A 20,287-nucleotide genomic window follows, 5' to 3' on the forward strand; every position below is an offset into this window, starting at 1 on the left:
AGATGTAAAAATCAAATTAAGAAAACTAAGGGAATGTGAGGCAATATTAAGAGATTAAAAATATTCTTTCTGTGAAATAAAAAAGGTAGAGTTAAGTATCCTTTTCTTTATCAAAGATATTTTAAATCATTTATATATAAAGTATGTATAATAAGTAGCAAATTCAGAGCTATATCATGTATTCTATCTTGCAGATTAGCTCTTAGGTTCCTGTTTGATTAGAGAGCTTCTTTTGAGTCTTCTTATGAGAGTGGATATATGGGTGGCAAAATATAAAGACAATATGAGAGCACACACAAATTTTTGTAGAGAACAGTGTTCTAACTTTAATTTTTTCAGCTAGGAGTTCATAAGGGAGAGGAAGAAAGGGAGGAAGGAAGGAAGGGAGGGAGGAAAGAAAGAATGGAGGGAGGAAGAGAGGAAGGGAAGAAGGGAAGGAAGGGAGGGAGAGGAAGGAAGGAAGGGAGGGAGAGGAAGGAAGGAAGGGAGGGAGAGGAAGGAAGGAAGGGAGGGAGAGGAAGGAAGGAAGGGAGGGAGAGGAAGGAAGGAAGGGAGGGAGAGGAAGGAAGGAAGGGAGGGAGAGGAAGGAAGGAAGGAAGGAAGGAAGGAAGGAAGGAAGGAAGGAAGGAAGGAAGGAAGGAAGGAAGGAAGGAAGGAAGGAAGGAAGGAAGGAAGGAAGGAAGGAAGGAAGGAAGGAAGGAAGGAAGGAAGGAAGGAAGGAAGGAAGGAAGGAAAGAAAGACTGTTTAGGGGCCAACTCAAAATATCAATGCCCAAGGATTTCTCCAGACTCTGTGCTCAGGGGTTATTCCTGGTGCTGCTCAGGGACTATAAAAATTATCAGTGATTGAACCTGGGTCAGCCATGTGCAAGGCAATACCTTAGCTAAAGTACTATCACTCAGGTTCAGGAAGAGTAAATTATGCAGTGGGCATTTGATAATCAAATTCCTCCTTTTCTATGTCAAAGTAAAAACTGTCTGGGAGAAAGAAAATATATCATATTTTCTGGCATGTAAGATGGCTGGGCATATAAAATGACCCCCTACTTTTCCTGTTAAAATATAGTGTTTGGGCTATATTCACTGTGTAAGACTACCTCTCTTTTAATGCACACCAAATGGAAATTAAAAAACGTAAGAAAAAAAGAGTAGAGCCCTCAAAGGTTAACAACATATGTCTAATAAAGCTAGACTTTGGAATGCCAACAATCATTTTACATTTGTCATTTGTAGTGAATAACTATAATTTTTTAATCGTGATCTACATTGAGAGCAGGGAGAGGGGGCTCCACCAAGAGCAGCTGGCTGGGGTGCAGTGATTAATAGGACAGCTAGAGGGAGACAGAGTGCCTCCTCTGTATCCCATAAAAGCTGAACAGAGGTCTGAGCATCGGAAAGCTGCATACCAGCAATGACATCCAGCAACTGGATGGGATGCAGCAATCGGTAACTGAGCTTCTCTGTGTGCCCTGGAAGATGAACCAGGACAAGCACACTCATCCCTGATGCTGGAGTAAGTTTCAGCATGCCGTATACTGGCATATAAGACGACCCCTGACTTTTAAGAAGTTTTTCATGAGTTAAAAAGTTGTCTTATATGCTGGAAAATACGGTAGTTCAAGTTGAACATGAATTCATTTTTTCTGTTTTAGTTTTTGCTAAGCCTCCTCATGTATATCATGCACCATGTTAGCTCCTTACTGACCTCGGTTGACATTCATTTCTTCTCTGTGTACTTTCCAAATTATTCTGGATGCCAGGTCCTATCATCAAATTTCAAACATCAAAAGCTTGCTTTAAAAAAGCCTCACTTTTCATTTATGGGTGGGCAAGGACATGACATCCCTGAATCTGATCTAGCTTTTCTATATTCTCAACTCCAATTAGCAATGTTTGCGCCTCAGATAAACCTCATTGACTACAATACTGCCACTGTGCAAAGCTATATATTCTGAACTCCAGAAAGAATTTGTTCCTAATTAGAATTAAAGCAAGATGAAAAACATATCTCCATAGAAAATAAATATGATGCTTCCATGGGGCCAGATTACTAATTAACAGACCCTTCCATTATCTTTCTGCTGTTTTTGCAATTAGCTGTTCTCAAAGCATTCTTTGAAAATGTGAGCATTTTACACAAGATCTTGTTCTAGGCAAAACAAGAGCATTTTTTCCAAAACTTTATCCTTAAGAAGGCATAAGCCAGGATCCACACAAAACATTATTTGGAATATCTGTTAAATGTTTTGTTTTGCCAGTGCATCATTAACATGTATCACATACAGCTCTGAAAGCAGCCTAAAATAATAATAGAAATGCTTACATGTGTGTAGTGCTACCTTATAATACAGAGCCATTAATTCTTTTTTACAAAGCTCTGCTTCAATAGATTAGCCACTCTTCTCAATAAGCATCATTCAATGGTTGCTTTATTTCAAAGCAAGTTTAGCACTTGACTTAGTGTTAATGGAGAGTGGCCCAGGGATTTGAAACACTACAGAACTAATCCCTAGACATATCTTCAAATTTCAGTGAAAATATTATACATATTTCTAATGTTGATTTCCCTGAACTTTCTGCTCTTTAGAGACTGCTACAGAGATCCTGAGTTAAGGTTGACTGCCTCCTCTCAGGCTGCATATTAAATTTATATCTGTGATTGCATTGCAGAATCAAGGCATGCTGACCTAATTTAACACTTTCCCCCAAAATTAGTATCTGTTAAGTTTCATACTGATCCCATATCTAAAGAAAATTATAATCCTAAACATTACATTATTCTCAATCAATATAAAGGCATCAGAAGAGAGTATCATGACACAGAGACAGGAAATCAGGAAAGAAATTAGGAAACTCAGTTTCATTTTGAGAGTTGTCTCCAGGTGACATTTGGTTTGTCATTTAATCTCTTCAGACTGCTTTTCATCCATCATCTGAAGAGCTCAGACTAGCTGATGACTCAGCTGCCATTATAAGATTCCAGACAAAAAGAACCTGTAGAAAACAAATCAAGTGGAACAACATCTATGAGGAAGGCAATCTATCCTAGTATTGAGTGTTTGAACCTGAAGTTGGAGAGGTTTCAGGACCCAGCTGGATGAACTTGAAAGAATCACTTGTCATCATCTCACAAGTTAATCAGGAGTAATCAATAGATAATTTATATCAGGCACTTAGCAAGATGTACAATACATATAAATTAATATTAATGGTCATTGATATTTTATAAATATAGTTTAGAACCTGAATAACAAGCCCGATTCTTATATTTTGTTAGAATAATATAAAAGGTGTTGGTATGACATATGATTTATTCATGTCTTTTTGTTGTTGTTTGTTTGACTTTGGTCCACACCCACAGTGCTCAGTGTTGCCCCATTTGTTGGGTCCCGTTTACTCCTTTGTTGGTTGTTCGTGTATCCGCAAAGAGTTCCCAGAATAAGAAATTGTTTCCCATCCCCTTGTCCCCTTTTGGGGGGAGATCTTGGTAATATTTATCCGAAGCAAATAATCCACACAGACAAGAGGGTTAAGGGGGTAAAAGGTTGGGTGAAGAGAGTCCTTTGTCAGCCTGCTGCTAGCTCCAAAACACGCCTTGAGCCAGCCAACCAACTTTGGCAAAAGACCCTGAACACCTCGCTCCCAAACTATTTATTCAGATCTCAGCAGTGTCCCCACCTGGAAGGTCAAGGTGGGACAACAGGCAAAGAATAATCTTTTTTTTTCTCTTTGTTTTTTTAATATAATTTTTATTTTATTAATAATGGCTTACATATCGTTGACAATAATATTTTAGGCACATATTAACATAAAATCAGTGGAATTCCCATCACCGAATTGTCCTCCCTCCACCTCCGTTCCCGTCCTACTTCCCATATCCTCTTCCCTCATCCCTGGGGCTGCTAGAGTAAGTGATCCCCTCTGTGCCTAGCTTACTACTTAGTGGTCTTACACCTGTTTGGTCTTGGTACCTCTCTTATTCCCCCCCCAATTGGGAGGTGGGACTAGATAGTTCTAGTTATGTGGTTTTGTTTAAAGAAAAGTAATAACCTGGAGAAAAAAAGAAAAAAAGGATGGAAATGGGCGGAGTCCTTCTAGAGGCTTTCATCCTTGGTTTGAGAGACGAAGGGGAAAAAGAAGGTGAAATACCACAATAGTACATAAAGAATATGTCAAATAAAATACCCAGTGAGCATTCAAAAAAAAGGGAGGAGGGGGTATGCACCATATAAAGGCCATGGTAATTGAGATTTAAAAAATGTGGCAGAGCACATAAGAAAGGAAAAGAAGAAAATAAATAAATAAATACAAATGGAGACATCCTTATGTAAATATTTTCATACACAACACTCAAGACTAATTCCTGACTGCACTCGTCAATCTCTCTTGGCGGGACCATAATGGGTAATATAGATCAAACCTGGGTCAGCTGTCTGCAAGGCAAGCACTCTAATAGCAGCATTATTACACTGGCCCCCTGATTTATCCATATTTTTGTTTGGTTTTTTTGGCCACAACCGGTGACGCTCAGGGGTTACTCCTGGATATGCGCTAAGAAATCGTTCCTGGCTTGGGGGACCATATGGGATTGAACCACGCACCATCCTAGGTTATTGTGTGCAAGGCAAACACCCTACCGCCTGCACCACTGCTTCGGCTCCTGATTTATTTATATTTTAAAATGTATAGAAAATGAAAGTTCAAGGTTGAAGTTGAAGCTATTGGATATTGCCTTAAATTGTGACTGATGGAATCCAGGACAGTGATAAAATGTTTGACTTGAATGTAGCTAACTGGGTTCAATCCCCACAATGGGTTAAACTCAAAATTAAACCCAGTGCACAGCCAGGTGTAACCGGAAAACAGGAATAATAAAATATGACTGAAGGATGGAAATGATGTTTGCAAAGATGTTTTATAAAGGCACTTACTCTTTACCTATTAATGACTATCAGAAAATGTCAATCAAAAGTCCATTGTCTTGATTTAATGTAAGTAATTATATTTAAAATGCATATCCTTAGGCACTTAGACTCTTCAGATTTAACACTGTTGCTAAACTAAAAAGAAGTTCAATATAGGAAGGAAGTAATACAAATATATCAGTGGACAAAATAGCCCACTGCCAAAATATAGTTGTATTTGATTCCTTTTTTTAAATCATGCCCCAGAGAAACTTAATTCAAATACTTTTTGGACTTAAAACCAAAATCGAAAACTTGCAAAGGAAAGTAAAGGTGAAAGAAAATATTGCAAAAAGAAGTTAGTAAAGATTTATTAAGATTGGAAAAAAGTAAAGAAACAGTTATATTTTTCATTACAAATATTGAAAGATGGCAATTTCTATTTCCAGGATTTAATATTTGCAGCTTACCCAACTCAGTCATTTCATATTTGTTATGGAAGCAATTTTTTCAGCTTCTAGTAGTTTATGAGAATTGAAATAATAAGCTAACTTTGCAATACTGGTTATTGTTGTCCTCATACAGAAAAACATACTTTTTATGATGATAATCACACTCTCCTTCCTTCACTTTTAAATTTGGTTCCAAATATTATCTATGAAGTAATCCCCTGCTGTAATGATTTTACATATCTAAAGTTCTCCTTTGACATTGTATTGCCTTTAAAATCAAAATTTAACTTTTTGCCAAATGCTCAATGTCCTTAATCATGGAACTTTTAGAAATTGCTCTTCTGTTGTTTCTCCCTTAAAAGGTCCCATTCACAGTCAACCTGCTTCCCTCTTTCATTCCCACTCTCTAGGCTCTTCTAGACTCTTCTCTACTGCTCTTTCCCTCTCTCTCTATAGATAGATAGATAGATCATATCTAGATCTTTCTCTATAGAGAGAGAAAGATCTAGATATGATCTATAGATCTATCTATATGGATATATACCTATCTATATCTTAATATATACACATATACATATATGCACACACACGCACACACACACACACACATATATATATATATATATATATATAGAGAGAGAGAGAGAGAGAGAGAGAGAGGGAATGAGGTGACTGTTCAGCTAAAAAAAAAAAAAACCCTTCCTGTATTTGTTGTTCTCACTTTCATCTAATACAGAAAATTTCCAGCTCTAAATTTTCTATCACTATCATATTTTACAAAAAATTTAATCTTTTCAGGCCAGGTAAATAGCTCAATGGACTTAAAATAGACTTTGCATGGGGAGAGACCCTAAGTGCTGGGAGCAGTCTCTGAACAACAAGAAGGTAGTAGCCTCTAACTATTGCCATGTGCGACCCAAGACACTCATAAATAATCAAATACAATTTCAGATATAAAAATTAAAGTAACTTTTCTAAAAATTGAGTATAATACTATAAAATTTACTTGAATTTTATTTTTATAAGATGAAAAATGAATGTTTTTAAATTAACTCAATGCTTATTTTTATAGTATGGTCAATACCTATTTTATGATAGTAACAGCCAAATGATAAAATTATCTCTTATAGCAATTAGTCAGTGTCAAATTAGTGGACACTGTAGATAGAAATAGATAAAATATATGCTCTTTAGGAAATTAGATGATGATGGAGACAAGCACATAAGCAACAACACTCAAAACAACAAATAAAAGGATAATTTCAGATACATCCCTCAAAATACTTGTAAAAATAATTTTGATCGTCTTTTTTCTGAGGCTCTTAAACACTGTATGAAAAAATTACTCCAACTATGCTGACCATAGGTGATTTATTTCCACACAGAACATTTGGTCTTTATTTCCACTTTGTGCATTTTGCCCAAGATCTTAGCCTGATGCATCGTCTTATGCACCATCATGCCATTTCAATGCATCCTGATATTTCCATTGCTTTTTCCCTTTCCCACACACTACCCAAGATCCACTTTTCCCCTTACCTGACACCTAGGAGTTACTGGTGAGACTCTCTTTGCCCCTGAGATGCAGCCTGGCAATGGTAGCCTCGTATTCCTCCAGAGAGAGCATTCAAAGATTACAGAGAGCCTAACATCAATATACATCAGAACAAGCACGATTCTCATCCTTCCTAAACTTCAACCTCTGTCAAAAGGAATCTAAAGTCTCAAAGAATGACAACCATTAGGCATCTGCGTTTATATTCTTGGAGGATTGCACTTCTGGGGAACTTTTTAGAACTATTTCAGGACTATCAACAATAAAACTTATTTCAAAGTGTATTAAAGAAAACTTCATGTGTAAACATAGACCTTATAGACCTAAAATGTCATGTAAGGAACCTTGTATGTAAAGGTTCTTACTACACATATAAGAAACATCTCACTATTTAAATGTAATGTAGTTCCATATTTCCCTCAATATAAAATGATACAATATATACAGATATTATTTTTAAATAATTCAGCTATTTTAACAAGTCTATTCATTATAATCTCCGCATTAACATTCAGATAAACTAAACTCAAAAAAGTCACTTTTGCGGGTAAGAGAGTTAGGATAGTGAATAGGGTGCTTGCCTAACACACAGCCAACCAGAACCCCATATTGTTTTCTGAGCCTGCCAGGAGTGATCTCTGACTACAGAGCCAAAAGTAATTCCTGTGCACTGGTTATTGCCCCAAAATAAAACAAACACAACCAAATAAAACAGTCACTTTCATCAAATATATATATTTAAAAACAAAGATTTTATGTTTATGTTTTAAAAATATATATAGTCAATGAAATAATTAATCTAGCTTTTCTATCTATCTATTTTTATTAATTTTCTGGAATTTCCAGAAAAAATTCACTTCTAATACATTAACATTTGACCAGGTCCTATGGAAAAATTCAATTTTTATTATGATTCATAATTATAAAAACATATTTTTAGTTTTTATACGAACAGGAAGAATCTTCTATCAAGGTAAAATTATGTGCTCCTTAGAGGCTTATAATTTATTTCCTCTCACCAAAATAATTAATTAACGGGAGCTATTTATTTTATTTTTTGGATATGGGAATAGATCTAACTTTGTTCAGAACTTTCTGCTGGCTCTAGGTTATTATAACACCTTTGGGAAAATATGTGCTGTTGGGATTAAACCTGAGTCAGCTGCATGCAATGAAAGCAATTTATCTGCTATACAATCTAGCCAGCATGTTTCCCGTACATTTGGTCTTTATTTCCACATAGTGCATTTTGCCCAAGATCTCATATGTTCCATGTCAGGATTTTATATAGCATGTTCTGGATTGAAATTCTAATTCCACCCCTTTGGGCTTTTATATCAGTTATATTGTTATGCCCTACAACAATTGTGGGAGGTAGTTACTATTGTCTTAATATAAATTAAAGAGTCCTAGAGTTGATGTAGGGCTCAACCCGGCTCAACCCGGCTCCTGCAGCCCTTAATGGCCTGGCCGGTCTGAAGGTTGCAGGGTGAGGGCAGAGAGATTCACAAGGTAGTCAAATGAAGTTCCAGAAATCAGCCAACTTTATTTCACAGTCCCTACTGCCATTCACACCTCTTCACATAGCCTCTTACACTAAGCCTTTTCCAAGCAGCTACTTCTCTACTCCTCTCAGACTCTGTCTCCCTTTCAGCTGCTTTTTCCAGGCTTCCTAACTGGCTTCCATGCTGACTAACTCCCTTTGGTGATTCTACTGCTGCTGCTTCTTTGATGATGCTCAATTGCTAATGCTGAATTTGATGATGAATTGGTGATACTGAATCTGATGCTGAATCTCTGATGATGATGTCTCTCATACACTTCTCTCTCTAACTCTCCTTCTTATCCTCTCACTCTTTCCCATGCAGACTCCTCTACCCGCCCATTCCAGGTGTGGGCAGCTCTGATCATTCAGGTGGGATAAATAAGAAGTTGGAATAGGGGGATATCCAGAGTTACTATTATAGTAAATTTTAAGTTAAAAAATCTGAAGTCAAAGATTATAACCAAAGTTACAAAATTTTAAAATAGGGCTTGAATTTCAATTTCTATTCTTAGGACTATAACCTTTCTACTCTAACAAGAAAGATCCTAGCTATTATTATGGGCTTAGCTTGAGAAGTCAACAAGGGAAATTATAAAACACATGGAAATAACCCAATAGTACGGAAATGAAAGAGGATTCTCTGGATAATCCATCCTTAGGAATCTCTAGTGGTGGCCAGAGTCTCAATTATTATAGCTCAGATCCACATAAAATTCTGTGATCACAAGCCATGGAAGGGCTCAAAGTTCATTAAATTTATCACCTGGGAATCCCTACAATCAGCAAGCTCCTTCATTAATAGAAAATGTATTGGTACTGTTCTGATTGTGGGGATGGGGAAGGTGAGAAAAATTGAACAAAGTGGTATTAATTTGCTTCATATAGATAGGTCATAGAAAAATCTGTTAAGCAATGTTGCCCAAGCAGTAAACATATGCTATTTTGCCTACACAGAATACAGGTTGTCATTGTTGTTTTACTTTATTCACATAAAAGACAAATCGAAATTAGTCCATGCCACAGAAATATATCACATGATTAAACACATGCCTATTATTTGGAATGCCATGAGTTAGAACCCAGATACTTCATGAATCCCTGAGACTCTACTAATTGTAAAAAGCCCCATTGGTCCCCAAGTAGGAGTAGCCTCAGGCATGCCAACTACCGCAAGAAGTGGCACATTTTAAAAAAAATAGTAGTCTTCTGAGAAGAAGGGTAATTTGTAGTTTATTGGGTGGATAAAGAAGAAATGAAGATTATTGTATTTAACTGGGAAGGTTTCCTAGAATAAGAGAGCTTTTGTGTCCAATATGTTAGCAAGCTAAGGAACAAGAGTGAGGGGAAGAAGAAAGGAGCCCTCACAGAGATGACCTACAGACTGACTTAAATTAATGCACCAGTGTCTTTGATAAAAAAGTAGAGTCCCTTACACCACCCATATAGGTTTGTCATTATTTTCCATTATAATGATTGTCAGAAGAAAAAAAAAGTCACATACTGAAGACTCTATCTCATATTGAAAATAAAAAAACATGTAATTTGTTAACAATGAATATCTCCAAACAATGCTTTCCTGACTGTCAGATTCAATAAAAGGAATCATATGACTTTCCCAACTACATCAGTATACAAAGAATTCATACTTAGTTTATGAAAAGTTAAAGCCTCATGTAAAAATAATGCCCAATAAATCAACAGAGGTGGTGTGAATATTGGCTAAACAAATGGCTTGACACCACACAAACTGTAAAAATAATAAAACCTGGAACAGACTTAAAGAGAGCATTAGATCTTAGAAGTAAAGGAGTTAATGTCAAATAGTCAGTGGTCCTCTTTCCATACAGCTCAAGCGGATTAGTATGTCTCTAAGCACAAAGTTGTAACTCTGGAAACCAAAGAGAAATTCCAAAAATCATTGCCTCCTACAAAGCATCATTCATCACTACTCATGTGCCATGCACAGTGGTGTTCTAGTCAATGGCTTTATATAAGGATCTTTAGTATCAGTGCTGCTTTTGTCAATTTTCTGTGGGTTAAGAAAGAGGAAAAAAAGAGATATCTGGAAAGATAATACAGCAGATGGGGCACTTGTCTTGCACATAGCCAACGTGTGTTCACTTCCTAGAATTTCATGTGGTCCTTTGAGCCCTGCCAAGAGTGATCCCTGAGTGAAAAGCCAGGAAAAAGCCCTGAGTCCCCCCCAAAAAAAGTGTAACACTTTTCTCCCCGCCATTTTCAGATTACCTTGAATATCACCATCTCAGCTTTGGAGTTACCAATTCCAACAACTTTAAAACTTTGATGCAGGGGCTGGAGAGATAGCATGGAGGTAAGGTGTTTGCCTTTCATGCAGAAGAACGGTGGTTCGAATCCCAACATCCCATTTGGTCCCCTGTGCCTGCCAGGAGTGATTTCTGAGCATAGAGCCAGGAGTAACCCCTGAGCGCCACTGGTGTGACCCAAAAAACAAAAACAAAAAAAAAAAAACTTTGATGCAGTTTCTCAACCCGTTTTCTCAGTGGACTAGGTTCTTGCTACTGTGCTTTCTCTGTCCACATTCTCTATTCTTACAACTTACTTTCACAAACTGCTTCACTGGTTTATATGTGTTATTCTTCATACTCTCAAGAGAGAAGAATCTGATTGGGCCAACCATGTCTAAACTAGAAAACTTTAAAGATTCTCCAATCTTTTCATTTTTGCTTGTTTTTTTTTAATAATATCTTTATTTAAGCACCATAATCACAAACATGTTTTAAGCTTGGTTTTAGTCATGAATAGTACACTCACCTTCACCAATGCACCCCCAATGCACCCCAACTCCCTCATCTCAGCCCCCTGCCTTTTTTGAGACAAACATTCTATTTCTCACTCACTACCATTGTTATGATAGTTGTTAAATCCCGTAACTGATGCCTCTTATTGGATTAAAAAAGACATTTATCCTGAAAAAATAGAATTTTTTTCAAAGCAGATGGTTTAATATGGCAGGTGCTTTAAGTGTTCTGTTCCATACAACATAACTAATTAAGTACCTAAACTGTGTTTTAATTTAGGCAATAACCATGTTCCTTGGAAACATTTTCATCTACGTTCTGATCTTTCGTCCAGCTTCAAACTGATCTCTGACTTTTCAGATACTTTGGAGGCTCTCTGTTGAACTGTCAAGAACTCTGACCAGTAGATAAGAAACCTGATCTCCCATCTTGCATTCGTCTTTTTCTGTGTCTTTGGGAAATTCCACTTAAAAATTTGGCATCTAAGTTTCTTCTATTTTAAGTGAAAAAAAATGTCTCCTGCCTACTGAATTCTAGAGAAAGTTTTGCTGGAATGAAAAGGAAAGGATAAAAAGAGAAGAGGATGGGAACTGTTCTCAGAATAAGCAATTAAAGTATTTTAAAGAAAAAAATCGCCTTTTTCTCAAAGATAGGAGTGAACAACATGAATCTTTGGTAATAGAAACAGCAGCAAGAAAGAGCTCAAACTCAATATATGTTTCTCCTTCTTACATAATCTGAATGCTTCCCTTCAGGGGTCTCAAACTCAATTTACCTGTGGGCCACAGGAGGCAAAGTCGGGGTGATCCTTGAGTGCAAAGTCAGTAGTAAGCCTTGAACATTGGGGGGGGGTGTGACCCAAACAACTAAAACAAAACAAAACGAAAAAAGATTCCTCTAGGGCAGGGCCACAAAATGTACAGAGGGCCGTTTGAGGCTCGTGGGCCACGAGTTTGATACCCCTAAATGGGATCTTGAAATTCAGAACATAGTAGAAACTGACTAATCTAAAGAAACATAATATTGTATATTCTGATGTTCGAACTATTTCCTTTCTGTCAACTATAAAACATTTTGCACCCAGAAAAACATTTGGTAATTTAGAAACAAAAATTAAAATGTCACTGGTAAATTTTATCACCAAAATAATTTTGAGAAAAATTAAGAAGTATTGAGTATTGGAATCATTATTTTTCCTCTTCTATTAGAAACTAAGTCATAAATAACGCTGCCACAAAAAAGACAATAAAAATTATGGAATATTATTTCTAAAGAATGATGATTTTATACTACCTCTTTTTTCTATAACTCAATTATCTGAGTTTGAAGGAGCAGAAAAATCTCCATACTGAAAGGTGTTTTATTGCTTTGTTATTACTAATACTATTATTGTTATTATATTAGCCCTTAAACCTTTCTATTGACTTTCCCTATGTTTAATATATCATTGGTTAAATAACACCAAAGGTGACTGTAAATCTTTAAAAATAACATTTGAGTTACTGTCTTTTTATACAGCAGAATGTCAGTTTCAAATTTTTCTATTTCTATCAAGGTCATAAGTTAATTAAGGTAAAGGTTGAAAGGAAGACAAATACACTATTAATGCTAACAATAATAATAAATGTGCCTTAAGCTAGAAACTTTTTTAAATATTTTAAATTTTAAAATATTTTATTTTATTTTTATTAAAACATTTTAAATATGGTAAGAGTAGATTTATCACTTCTGTTATCAATAATTTCAAGTTATTTGTTAAAGTTTAGGTCTCTTGATTCTATTGTTGTTGACTTTGACTTGGATATTTAATTCTGTTCCTGTTCCTATTTTTTCCTCACTAAAACATCTTGAGACCACTTGGTCCCTGACCCCAACCTTTCTTTATTCCTTTATATTAGTTTTATAAAAAATGCAAAAAAAAATATGGTAAAACAAAGTAATTTGTGTCCCAAGGGTTTATGAAAGAAGACAGCAGCCCCTATTTAAAAGAAAAAAATGGGGGTGTGGCAGGTGGTTCTTTGGAAAGTATTTTTTGGGAGTATTGGGGTTTTTGGGTTTTTTTTTTTTTTTTTGGATAGGCACAGCAAAAGTTGTAGAAAATAGAAAGAAAAAAAACCTTTGGATTGAAAAATAGAGAGAATATCAATGAAACATCCTGCTATCAAACCAAATACAGGCTCTGGACATACTAGTTGTCTAACCCCAAAGTCTTTCTCTGTTGTCCCACTAAAAGCTCTTCACAATCATGGTTGTTGGCTGTCAGATTTCTGTAGTTAGAGATCTTGGCTTCTGTACAGATCCTATCACAAAGTCAGGGTGACGTTGAATGTCTTCTGGTTTCATCTCACCATTAGGTGGCAATGCAGGGAACCCTGCCCTGAAAGCAAGTTGTTGCTATTACCAAGTCATCAGGGTGTCATATGAACCCACTCTGGAGCAAGGCAGTGCCAGGGAAGCTTTAATGCCTTCCTCAGTAGAAGCTTGATTTCTAGTGCTGATCCAGAAAACCGTGCTGGTTCCAAAGATGGGATCCAAGGTTCAGGAGTGAATGGCCAAATCAATATAGTAAATGTCCATGGTGTAACTCCCCCCGACCAAGATATAAAATTTATGTGTTACTCTCCTTATTGGATAAGAACTTGTTTCTGCATTAAGATTTCCCCCATTTTAATGTGCCTCTGCAAAAAGGAACAATGCCATATGGTACTACTGGTGTTATGGGGGTAAAAATGCCAAGCTAAATGCCGGTAACCTGGTTCTAACATGAACTCAGAATCCAAAAAAAAGTTATCTACTAGAATTTTCTACTAAACTGATACATAAAAAGGAATGGGGAAAGCTGTCTCTACATAAGAAAATAGCAATAAGAATTATAACTATTAAGGAAATAAATCTAAAGAAATAATGAAGAAGATATACATATCCCCTTTAAGTCTTTTGAAATGGTCTGGGGTAAGGGAATAAAATCCAGAACACAGCTTCAGCCTGCAACATGGACTTGTGAAGTCTGAAAAACGGCTCCCAGTAGGCACATATAGGGAAATGTCATTGAGCTGAGGGTTTCTCAAAAACCAAATCTGGTAGTGAGCAATAGTCCAAAGCAAAGGGAGGTCAGTAAAAAGGGAGCGCCAAGAGCAAATCAGCAGAAGCAGCAGTGGTAGCTTCTTTTCAGGCTGAGGTAAGGTGGACTGGAAATCTGTTTTGTTTTTTATTTGTTTTCAGAGCTGGTTGGGAAGAAATAACAGATTGTGGGTGAGAGAATGAAGGGCTAGAAAAGGATTTGTAATGTGGTAAATGTGGTGAGGGGTTATATCTAACAGGGGAAGGACAAAATACAACATAGAAAGACATTATGTACATTAGAGACAGACATTAGACAAACATTGAGGTGACCAACACATACACTCATGTACACATATACATAGACACTGAGGATCTATCCAGGAGTTGTAGTCGAAAAAGCTGACCCAGGTGGAATAGGTCAAAATGTTCAAAAAATATAAAGCTTACAAGTCAGATGTAAAGGTTTTTCATTTTGTTATCAATAGTTCCTATAGTTAAATATGGAGGCCAGACTTAATTTGATCATCTGTCAGTTTATGTCAGATAGCCTTTGTCTCTATCAAAGTTTCCAAAGGAAACGATTATTATGAAAAATTTCAGCAAAAAATACTAATGCAAAGATGAGTATAATGAGTAAAGTAAAGGAAACTAGAATACTTCATAAATTCATAATCGGAAGAAAAGGAGAGATCAACAAAATCTAGGTTTGTGTAATAAAGTAAGAATAAAATTTCCAAGGTTGAGGATGAGAAAGAAGTATATTGCTATTTTATATAAATAAAATAAAACCTAAAGGCGTAATTAAATTTTGAGTAATAATTTTAAATAGACAAATTAAATTAATTTTAGTATAATTTATTAATACAATGTGATACTTCCACACTTAACAAAAATTATTCAACTCTTATAAGTCTTTATGATCAAGTGCATATTTTATACTTAAAGTATATCTCAATTTGGACTTGCCTCCTTTCAAGTACTCAAGGGTGATGTGGACTAACATTCATTGTCTTTAACCATTACATGGACTCATAGATATTTCCAAAATTATAAATAGAGAGGCAAGATACAGAGAGGTTTGTGAAATCCTATGTTGAGTATTATGTTCAGAAACAAAATGTTCAGAAACATAAGAAATAACAGAAAGATCACCTAGCCACAAGCACTGCTAGATGCAATGATTTTCACAAATTATTTTATTGCAGTACTTTTATTCTTTTTTCTCCTTTCAGTCTTTTCCTTTTTGAAAATAATTTTGCTCCCACTCACATAGAAACAAGTGTATTATGATCAACTACATAATACATAGTCTTTAACTAAATTAACTTATGTATTAAAAATAAAATATTGTCAAAATATTATGTAAACAACAAAATAATGTCCCAAAATATTTTTACCTAATTATCATTTCTGTTTGGAGGGAGGTTGTTTGGATTTAGGAGGAGTTTTTGATTTTTTGTTATTGCTGCTGACTTTGTTAGGGGACCACCTACAGCTGTGCTCAGGACTTATTTCTAGCTCTGTGCTCAAGGATCACTGTCCTAAAAGTGCTCAGTGGACCATATTTGTTTTCACTAATCAAAACTGAGCCAGCTGCTTACAAGACATGTACCTTACCATACCTGTATTCTTTCTAGTTCCTTTTTTCTAATCAGAATTCTTCTGTATTAAATTATATCAATGTTGTTTCAATAAAAATATTGAATAACTTATTTAATTTGTAAGTCATCACTTTAACACCATAGTATATAACTAAATAGAAAAGAATAGGGTTGAATTAAAAGTTTGCTACTAATCAAATATATAAATTTGAATATCTTTTCCTGAACCTCAATTGAGGTTGACATAATTTTATGTCCAATTCATACTCAACAATTTAACAATTAACAATTTAATTTGTAAAGACTCTTTTAGATAGATACTGGGTATTAAACACCAATGAGCAAGATAAGATCCTTGTCTGAAATTAAAAAGAAATATAAGCATGTTAAGTCCAAGTCTGCACATAAACTTGGATTACCTCTTGAATATTCTCACTCACTTTATAAGTCTATCTGTACATTCCCTTGATTTCTTTATTATTTTTCCCATTTTTATGCTTCTAATTATTTTGTCTTGTCTCACTTCAGTATATTAGTCTCCCAATATACAATAAGTAAAAATAACAATAACAAAATTATTTGTCTAAATGCAACCTAAATAGAAATAACTCTAAAATGTTACTACTAAGTATACTTACTGTGTGCATTTAGTACCTGTACTTCAACTGGTAATAGTAATTTTGCTTTAATTTCTCATTTTATGCAATATGAATGAATTTTAGATTTGCCAAATGCGCCTTCTGTCATTATTATGAAAAACTATAATAGTGTAAGATAATCGACAAATTCAGGTTAATGTTGCCCACCACAATTTCATATATGCTGGTTCAAGAATTCCAGGGTCAAAATAAAAAGCATTTTTATGGTGTACCCAGGACACAGCTCACAACATGAATATCAGTATGTTTATGATGACAATATATTGTTCTTTTTTCCCTAATTCTTGTGAGGAAACACAAATGATTTCAGATGAATATCTGCAGAGGTATGAGGCTGCATTGTTCAGGAACTTTGAACTTGGGGAAACCAAATTTTAAAATGCCTCCCCTCTTCTCCAGAGGACGACATTATTCTTTTTATACAAAAGAGAAAACAGGTCAGTGTTTTGCTCTATTGGAGACACCCTGCCTATTTTTCAATACCATTCATATTACAAGTATATTTCAAAATAGTCCCTAATATTATGGAGCTGTAAGAAAAGATGAAAGCCTACAGTTTGAGGCAACTTGGATAGACTGGAGGGCTTCATGATAACTGATATTAGCCAGAGGGAGAAAGACAAGAACCAGAATATAATACTAAAATATACTTCCCTGTTTCTCTTTTCTTTAAACAAATAGTGAAATGTAGATATTTTATGTCTGTGATATTTGATTTATGTCATTTTAACTTATTTCTAGTCTTTTTGCTCTACACAGGAAGGTCATTGCAATAGTTTTTATTATAGCTACATCATAGTCTATACTTCATTGCCTGGAGAGACCAGGTTGTCAGCAGACTGCCAAGGCTCAATATTGGACGAATTGGGAGAGACAGCCGCAGCAAATAGTAGACAGTGAACAAATAGCTGAAGAGTAGAACCAAAGTAGGGACGATACTGTACACCCCTTAGGCCATCTGGCCACAATCTTTTGGCTGCTGGCAAGGGCCTGCCCAAGGTGGGGATGACAGTGTAGCCTTAGGTGCATGCAATTGGAATTCAATCCTTGGAAGCATAACTGTGTGGTGAGCACATTCTATCTGTGATACATAAAATAGGTTTTTCTCTGACCTTGAGTTATGCAGAACAATTATCAGCTATACTCCTGGGACCCTCCTGAGATTGTTTTGCCTATGTTGCTTCCTCTCACTAGTCAGGGCCTAGAGCACAAAAATTGAATTACAAAGGAGGCAATTTTCTGTTGATCTTGTTATTATTGTTACATCAATAGAGGAATGAGGAATACTCCCAGGGTGCTCATAAGTCGGGGCCTCGGCCAACAGCACAATATTTTTCTTTACTAATGATATCTATTGACTTTGACTATGTATGAGAAACCTACATTCTTATTTGCCTATTACTACTATTGAGACTGAAATATGATTAAAGTCTAAAAATACAACCTCTTCTCCTGTCTACACCCCTTTGAAGGTGTAGGAAGGTGAAAGTGTAGGTGAGTTGAAGAATCTATGAATCAGTAGTAGACCACAACTAAGAGATAACACATGAACTGACGCACTGGTAAAATGTGATATATACCTGATATATATATGGTCCTATACAAAATATGGGACCATCCTAGAGGAGAAGAAAGAAAAAGAGAGCAGACCTTAAGACACTTAAATTCCTGGTACTCTTCAACATTTCCAAGTTAACCTGCTTTGGCTTCTACCCTGAATTGGGACTAGATCAAAATTTTCTCTTTTTTCTTTGACATTTTAATTTTTTATGAATACATTAACTGAATCATCAGGAGATACATATTTACAAAGATATTTATGACTAAATTTCATCATACAATTTACAAAACCCTTCACCAGTGTACGTTTCCTGCAACCAATGTCCAGTTTCTCTTTTGCCCTCTCCCCTGCATGCCTTGTTTTTTTTCTTTTTTTTAAATTATGTAAACACCATGTTTACAAAGTTATTCATTATCGGGGTTCAACCTTTCAATGTACAACATCCTTCACCAGTGCACATTTCCTACCACAAATATCCCCAGTTTCCTTCCCATTTTCCTCTTGCTTGAATCTGGAACAGGAATTTTGCTTCTCTCTCTTTCTCTCTCTTACTTGCTTTCCTCTCTCTCTTATTCACTCTCTACTTCTCCCTACACTTATCTTTTCTCTCCCCCACTTTTATACCCTTTTAGATACTGTGGTTTACACTATTCTTAATGAAGGAATATCACGCATATCTTCTTTTTATTTAAACTGTTCAGAATTAGATTTATTGTTGCTTAGGAGTGATAAATATGGTCCTTAAATCCATGCCTCTTAAGAGTTTTGGAGCATAATTACAACATATTGACCATATACTTTAATTAATTCACAGAAAATGACATTCTACAGAGTTTTTCCCCTTATTTTAATGAAATGGAGAAAAGCATGAATATCATCTTAACTCAGTTCAATACCCAGTTATTTTTCAAAATGATCTGTTTCAATTATCAATGTCTTAGCAGTCCCTTCTTTACCACAACTGAACTGCTCCACTATTTGTAGCAAGCAACTTACCATATACTGATCCTCTTTGTCCCCATCACCATTATCTCTAAATATTAGTGCCACATTATATTTTTGTTATATCCCACAGATAAGTGAAATTATTCTATGTCGATCCTTCTTCCTTCTGGCTTATTTTACTCGAGTAATACTCTCCAGGTCTATCCATGTATAAGCAAATTTCATGATCTCATTATTCCCAATTGCTGCATAGTATCCCATTGTGTAGATGTACCACTGTTTCTTTAGCCATTCACCTGTTCTTGAGTACTTCAGTTGTTTCTAGATTCTCACTATTATAAATAGTGCTGAAATGAACATAGTAATGCAAAGGCTTTCAGTATTTTGTTTTGACATTTCTAGGATATATCCATAGGAGTTGTATTGCTGGATCATATGGAAGCTGAATTTGAAAGCCAGTCCTTTTCTCCTCACATCATTGCCAGTACTGGTTGTTGTTGTTGTTGTTCTTTGTGATGTATGCCCATATCTGTGGTGTGAGATATCTCATTGTTGCTTTGATTTGCAACTTTTTGATAATTAGTGACATGGAGCACTTTTTATGTGCCTTTGGTCATCTGAATTTCTTCTTTAGAAAATATCTGTTCATCTCTTCTTCCTATTTGTTGTTGTTGTTGTTGTTTGTTTTTTGGGCCACACCCAGCAGCACTCAGGGGTTATTCCTGGTTCTGTGCTCAGAAATTGTTCCTGGCAAGCAAGGGGGACCATATGGAATACTGGGATTCAAACCACCTTTGGTCCTAGGTTGGCTACTTGCAAGGCAAATGCCCTACCACTGTGCTAACTCTCCGGCCCCTCTTGTCCCTATTTTTGAATCAGGTTAAATGTATTTTCTTGCTGAATTCTACCAGTGCCTTGTATATCTTAGATATTAGCCTCTTATCAAATGTGTATGGAATGAATAGTTTCTCCTATTTTGTGGGTAGGTTTTGTACCTTAGTCACCATTTCCTCTGAAGTTTCCAATTTAATGTAGTCGCATTTGTTTCTCTTTGCTCCCACTTGCTTGACCAGTGGTGTTTCATCCTTGACAATGCCTTTAGTTTCAATATCATGGAAAGTTATGCCTATATTTTCCTCTATGTACCTTATGTTTTCAGGTCTGATATCAAGGTCTTTAATACATTGTGATTTGATCCTCAGGAATAACATTAAATAGAGA

This window comes from Suncus etruscus, chromosome 4 (assembly GCF_024139225.1).
Source record: "Suncus etruscus isolate mSunEtr1 chromosome 4, mSunEtr1.pri.cur, whole genome shotgun sequence".
NCBI lineage: Eukaryota > Metazoa > Chordata > Mammalia > Eulipotyphla > Soricidae > Suncus > Suncus etruscus.